We start from the raw sequence: 6,842 nt of genomic DNA, 5'->3' as shown, positions 1-6,842 counted from the left end.
TCTTAATTAGAGATCTCAGAATCACAAACTGAGGCTGTTTAAAGCTTGGAGGAACAAAAATAAAGACAGAGCAGGTAACTCTATGTGCAAGGAATTTCTACATTTGTAATTTTTTTCTTTGACGAGAGTGCAGAGGAAGTCTCGGTAAGAGTTCATTAGAAAAACCACCCTTACAGGTTGTGTCTTCATGGATAATTTGTCTATAATACTACAGAAGGGAAGGAGTCATGAAACAAATAAGAGTAAGAAGGATCTTTTAATACTTCCAACCTACCTGCAAGCACTAGGAGTATTCACTATGGATAAGATACTGTAGTTTTACAGGCTATGGTGAAGGATACGTTCTCTTGTGACCATTGTCAGGCTTGTGATAACACCAAAGACACCACTCTCATCATGTTGTCACACAGAGTTCCTAAAGATGTGCATTACAACTTCTAAAGGAGTGTGCAGGGTGTGCGAGCTCCTGATTATTCTCTACCAGAGAGAGACACCCTGACTACAGGATGCAGTATATTGTATCCTGTGAAAAAAACCCTGATACTATTTTCTCTAGGCTCAAAATGTCCACTTGAGGAGACAGACTGCCCTGCATGCCTCCACTAATTACTCCCTGCAAGATCTGGACAGGTGGATTGCTCACAACCAAACATGGAATCAAAGTGTAACTTCCCAACAGAACAACTTACAACGATTATTCTAAATTGGCATGACCTAAACACTCCCTTTCAAAGGAAAAGAGATTTGCAGAGCAAAGAACAAGGGAAAACTCATACAACCTCTTTTTCCTGACTTTTTATGCGACTCCCATCTTTCTTGCTGCTATGCAGATAATTTTATGGTTTTGGGTTTTTTTAACTGTAAGCTTCCTGCTAAGACTAAGGTAGGTGAAGATGGTAAATGAGCTCTGACAGTGTCTTCAAAATTTATATATTTGATATTGTTAATGCTATTCCTAGATGCTTTCAGTACTACTGATTTCATAAGTTGTATTCTCTTTATTCATTATGGGCAATACTTGCTTCAATTTTATCTTCTGTTGAATATTTTGTTCCTATTTTTAACAATATATATGTGCCTAGAAGAAAAAAGAGTAGAAGGGGTTTTGGCAGATTTCTTGAAATTAATAGTAACCGTTCACAATACATTGCTACCTTTAGTGAAGAATTTAGCCTAAAGTTGATGCAATTTACTTTCTTAGACTCTGAAAAGGAACACTCCAACAATACTGTTTAATTAATAATGGGGTTATGGATAAGGAATGCATATTTAGCTTCATTTTAAGGATCTTAATATTTGAAAGTCTTTAGAATAATTTTCTTGTTAGATTGTCAAAATGTGGCCTTTAATCTACGACTATTCCCTAAAATGGTACCACTAACATGGAAAGAAAAACCCAGCTGAGAAAAACATTAATATTTATGAGCAATCTATTGGGCAAACACTACAGGAAATTGGTATCACTGAATGTATTTGTACCGTGCATGTGACCCAGCCTTTCTCCACCCACAGTTAGTCACAGAACAGAAAAAAACTTCTGAGTTCAATTTTTATTGTATCTATTTACAGTATCTATATCTTGCTCAGACTTAAGACAACACAGAAGATTCCACTAATAGAAAATTCATGTGACTTTTGGAAGCAGCAGAGTTTGTACAAATTTCTGAAGCAATACTGATTTGAGTGGAAGCAGACCCCTGCAGGAAGCATTTGAAAATTTTGCCCTCATGTTCTTGGATAGGAACAGGTATATAAATTCCCTCTGCTTGCACTAATATCTCCAAAGAAAATGTAATTTATCTATTGCTCTGACTTGTATTAACTCATGATATTGGTGGAAAGATGACAGAGTGCTAATAATATTGTATTTTTATAGATAAACACATAGAAGAAAAATGGATGATAAAAGAGAATTCAGTTCAAAGGAAAAGACATGCTGACTTTGATGTTTCCCACAGGTGCAGATCCATTTACCACGATGGGCCTTTCTGAAGGGTTTTTGTTATTTAGACTTCCAACATTAGGATATCTTTTTATTTGAAACCATTCATATTGGCATACTGAATCTTGACATTATTTTAATATCTATTTAGCAAGAACAGGATTCTCTGATCAATTGGTATAGCTAGTGATCCTTTTATCCATGCCTACCTGAGACAAGTTCAGCAATTTTAAGGGGTATAACTTACCCACAAATTGTTCATGTGCAGATCAGAGAAGTTGAGGTGCATTTTTACATATACATTAAAAAATGTTTATATATGAATATACACATATGTGTCAGTATACTTGTTCACATATCAGTGGATCAGAGGAGGGCAGCTCAGAAAATGGTAGGAAAGAGGTGAGAAAGTGCACATTTAAATCTCCATCATCTCTCAGAAACATACATAACTGCAACTCTTTTATCAAATAATCCTTAGGCCTTCATGTGCATATGTTACACCAAGTAAACCCCATATCTCACAGACTGTCAGGTTAAATGTACTTTTAGGCTTTCCCTGATGGCTCACACAGTTTAAAACAGCCTCTGGGCTGCAGGTAGCCTGTCCCATTTGGGACACTAAGGAAAAACCTGTAGTTTGTGAGTGTGCTGGAGGGTACATACATATGGAGTCTGGACAGATCACAGCTGTGAAGTTCCTGCCTCACTAGGCAGTGTGATCCATGTTCTACCACTCGTGTTCTCCATGTCCTCCATTCCTTTACAGGAATCCTTGCCACAGACTGGAGGAACATTTCAACAAGGAGGCTGGGGGCTATCTGTGCAGGGAGGGAAGAGACAGTATTCCAGGAGACAGGTACGAGGGGGCCCGTGCAGGACAGCCAGCTGAAACATGACCCTGTGGATGAAAGAAGGACACCACAAGTACAAAAAAAGACTGTTTTGTTTTTCCTCACATCCTTGAGGATAATGGTACAAAAGCTGGTGTGGCTGCAGAGCTGAAGGTTTTCTCTCAGTACAGAGCATCAACTCTTCATGGACTTCCATAATTCTCTTGGGGTTGGGGAGATGTGCGCTTTGACAGGGAATTGTGCCCAATGCATATGAAGCTGTCTGACACCTAAGCCTCTATTTGTGGCAGAGCTCCTATTTGCACCATCAGTTGCTCAGGAATTGTGGGATAAGGACTCTTCTGGTGCAGAAAAGTTTACCTTTTTTGGACATTTACACCCATGGGTTTTAATCAAGTTGCTGAGAAATATCCTATGTGCAAGAGTGAAGTGAGCACTTTCAGAACTGAAGCTTTTCTCAGATTTTTTGACATTTTCACCCCATTTTTATCATCTGTCTTGGGCAGTCATGCCTCAGTTGTGGCTCTATACAGTCCCTATTGCCGCAGAAGGGACTTAGAGCTGTCTTAGAGCCACACAGAACCAGTCCTCTGTGTTCTGCTTGATTAACTGGTGAGGAAAGTTCTCCCACCTAAAGGCTTCTGAATATTTCTGCTCTTCCTTGTACCCCTCCAGCCTCACAAGCGTCAGCAATCACAGCATGCTTATCCACAGCTTGCAAATCTTTCACATAGATGCAGCGTGGTGGGCTTAGGGGATGTTTTTAGGGAACAAATGAAATGCACATGTTGAAATGTGTTTGTGAAGAGTGATGCAAGGGTTTGGGGATCAGGGGATTTGTGAGGTGATGCATGAAGTGCAGTGAAGTCATAGACTGCTGCTCAGGTATCTACAATGCCTAATTGTTTTTATTGAAGCTTTAATGAAAACTCAAAAAATTGAATTTTGACTTTAATTTTTGAAAACAGTTTTATTTTAAAAAAATAACATCTCCTTGGAAAATTATTTCAACCCAATAACTTTTATCTTTAGCTCTAAAAGAATGAACTTTGAGTTGGTTCTTCTACCCTCTCTAAGCTTGGCTCTTTACACCTTACATGGCTGTAAGATAGTGGTTAGTTAATATACAGTGAAATGTCAGACAATGCCTGTGCATATCCCTAAGCACAGACAGAACTGTAAAAAGGGAACAAGAATAATGAACAATAAATGAAAGCCCAGAGCACTAAATTCTGCACTTTTACTTACAATAATTAATGTATTACCTCAAAGATAGATTAACTGTTCCATTAGACCCCACATATACTTGGATGTCATTATCATCAGTGTAAAACAAAGAGGCTGGCCTGAAAGACTATTTTTTTGTCTAAACAAATGAGCAGAAAAGCATATCCATATCACAATGTTGCACATGGAAACAAACATAAGTGTGTATCTGTTACCTTTCTTTTTGTTTTATATTTATTTTCTCTGCTCATTCTTCTTTCATACACTTTTCGAAGAAGATGTTGATTTTGCCTTCCATTCAACCCAGCTTTTAGAGAAGATTTCAGAAGTAAATGGAAATTTAGTGTATTAAAAACAAAGTCTAGTTACAGGAAAGATAAAATGTAAGTACTCCTTGCCAAAACTGTTGTGAAGAATTAAGTGTGTAAATTTATTCCCCTATTTACATATGTATGGTTTCTTAATATGGCAAAACCTAGGCATTGATACTGGAGCGTCACTACTGTAGTAAATGAAAAAAAAAAAAAAAAAAAAAGGAGGAGAGCCCCAAAAAGCCTCTAATAACTTCTCAAATACAACAATAGCCACAATAAAAAGGAAGAAATTCCATTTCTATTTCTTTTCCCCACAGCAGAGATAGCTGGCAGTATCTCAGGCTGAGCAAATGACCATCTTCCTCCTGGACATATAATCCAGCATGCCCTGCTAAGAATAAGGTAAATATCTAGCTTTGTATTACTGATGTCACTATATCCCAATATAACTAAAATATTGGGAGTGTACTAGACATTTAATTAATATAGAACTACATTTCTTTGCTACTCATGCTGCCAGTCCAAATGAAATGCACAAAATCAATGTGACTTTTGGAACAGCAACCCTAGTAAAAGTATGGGTCAGGTTTAGCACATCTTGGAACAGGGAATATCAGAAAGTGAATAAACTACTGCATGAAGTGAATTCCATTAGTGTGGATAATGTTTGGGAAATTTTGTGGAAGCACTGAATTCAGAGCTTACTAATTTATTGAGACTTTAGGAGCCAAAGGACACAAAACTTAAATTTATGCCACTTAGATTTGTGGCATACTTGGATCTGAAGAAATCCTCTATCAGAACACAAACAGAAGCTGAATTATAAACACCTTTCTTTAAATACTCCCTGATTTCTCTTCTCTTTTGTATCTGTAAGTCATTAACTGTGCCCTGAACCCTCCTAACAGATTGGAGTTTGCAGACTGACACTGCTTCCCTTTCCCTCATTTCTCTGATCACAGAGACAGCCTCCCAGTGACTCCATCAGCCAGTGAGTAGAGAGATTTTTGGTAGCAAGCTTGGATCTGAATGCCTTTACTTTTAACCAGCACTACACTATTCTCAAGAGAGTCCTACAGGATTGGTGGAAGGAAATGTTGCACAATGACAACTCATTAGAATGGACCATTTACTGGCATTGTTGACAAAAGCACCAGAAAATTGTAGCAAATATGATGAGTGTATTTTTGTTCCTCAAAAGGAGAGCACAAAGGATGTCATCTTATATATCAGGAGTTCTATTATCATTACAGTGCAAGGATTCCATATCACCAGAGTTTCATACCTCACCAATGTTTCTCATAGGCAGCTCCTCTAAACACTGACAGTTCCTAGTCCTTGCAGCAGTCCTCTAATTCCAGTTCCCACCAATCCACTCTTTTATAACACTGTTCTTTTTGGCTACAGGTGTGGCCCATTAAGATCAGGCCTGCTCCTAATCTTTAGTAATTGGTCCAGCTGCAACTCGCTGGGGGATAAGATTACATTCTATACCACCTTCATTTACCCACACTGCATCCCCCTACAAAAGGACTACTCATATTTATGACTTTCTGCAATCTCAAGCATGATAGTTCATAAAATATGAATATCCTTAATATGAGAGATGATGAAAAATGATATCGATCTTTGAATTTTTGAAATTCACATAAAAAGCAATTTATACTTCCAGAACTGATTTAATAAGTGTTACATGGGCAACTTGATTCATGGAATATCCATTATTGTAAGGTGGTCCAAGTTAGTGAATCAGTTAGTTATCAGCAGAGCCTGAATAAAAAGTGACAAGATTAGTTGACATCAGAAGACATGGTCTGCAAATTGTAGAGAATGAAGTTCTTAAATATTTGTGTCATTGACTTCTGTCAGTCATCTCCTTTCCTGCCACCTTTATTGTAGAATCATAGTCTTGTAAAACAAATATTCTATCCCACTTCCAGCAGTTATAGCCTCTTAATAAGGAATGTATACAACATTCTACAATAAAACTGCATTAGAAAATCCTGGCTCCAAACTTTATTCAATATAATCATAACCACTTTTTGTTTATAATTTGCTGCTGTGTGTTCCTGAAATACTTGGCTTTGGGTGGTGATAGTTAGGTGAGTGCACTGTATATAGTTCAAGGCCTTAGAATTCTGATGGTACTGAGTTACCCAGGAAGGAAATAGAAAGAGATAATAGTGTTAGGTTTGCTACCTAATATAGCGCAGGCATATTTATTACATTAATTAACTTTACAGAGTTTAATAGAATTTTATTTCAAAAGTTACACTTTTTTTCTACTTTCAGAGCTATAACAGTATTTATGTTTGCAGATTAGAAAACAAGAACAGTTTGTCTGGATTTGATTCAAGTCTTTATAATCCTGTTATACACATTTTTCTCCCCTGTGTTCATAAAAAGCTGAGAGTTGATAAACATCACTTACTTGGCACAGATCAGCCATTTTCCAGGCCATATACCTGAGAAAAGTACAATCCACAAGCCAAGTGCAGCAGGTAT

At 37.4% G+C, this 6,842-nt stretch overlaps 1 long non-coding RNA gene across 1 annotated transcript; it reads right to left on the bottom strand.

Annotated features, from left to right (window-relative positions):
* Positions 1–1,537: 1,537 nt before the first annotated feature.
* LOC135447844 (uncharacterized) lies at positions 1,538–5,690 on the bottom strand. Its single transcript, XR_010440336.1, has 3 exons — positions 5,623–5,690; positions 4,239–4,330; positions 1,538–2,843 (listed from the first exon to the last, which is right to left on the bottom strand). It is a non-coding gene; the product is annotated as an uncharacterized LOC135447844 (long non-coding RNA).
* Between the last annotated feature and the right edge of the window lie 1,152 nt (positions 5,691–6,842).

This window comes from Zonotrichia leucophrys, chromosome 1 (genome assembly GCF_028769735.1).
Source record: "Zonotrichia leucophrys gambelii isolate GWCS_2022_RI chromosome 1, RI_Zleu_2.0, whole genome shotgun sequence".
Classification (NCBI taxonomy): domain Eukaryota; kingdom Metazoa; phylum Chordata; class Aves; order Passeriformes; family Passerellidae; genus Zonotrichia; species Zonotrichia leucophrys.
Note: the sequence above shows the minus strand (reverse complement) of the source record. Positions and strands in the feature narration are given on the sequence as shown.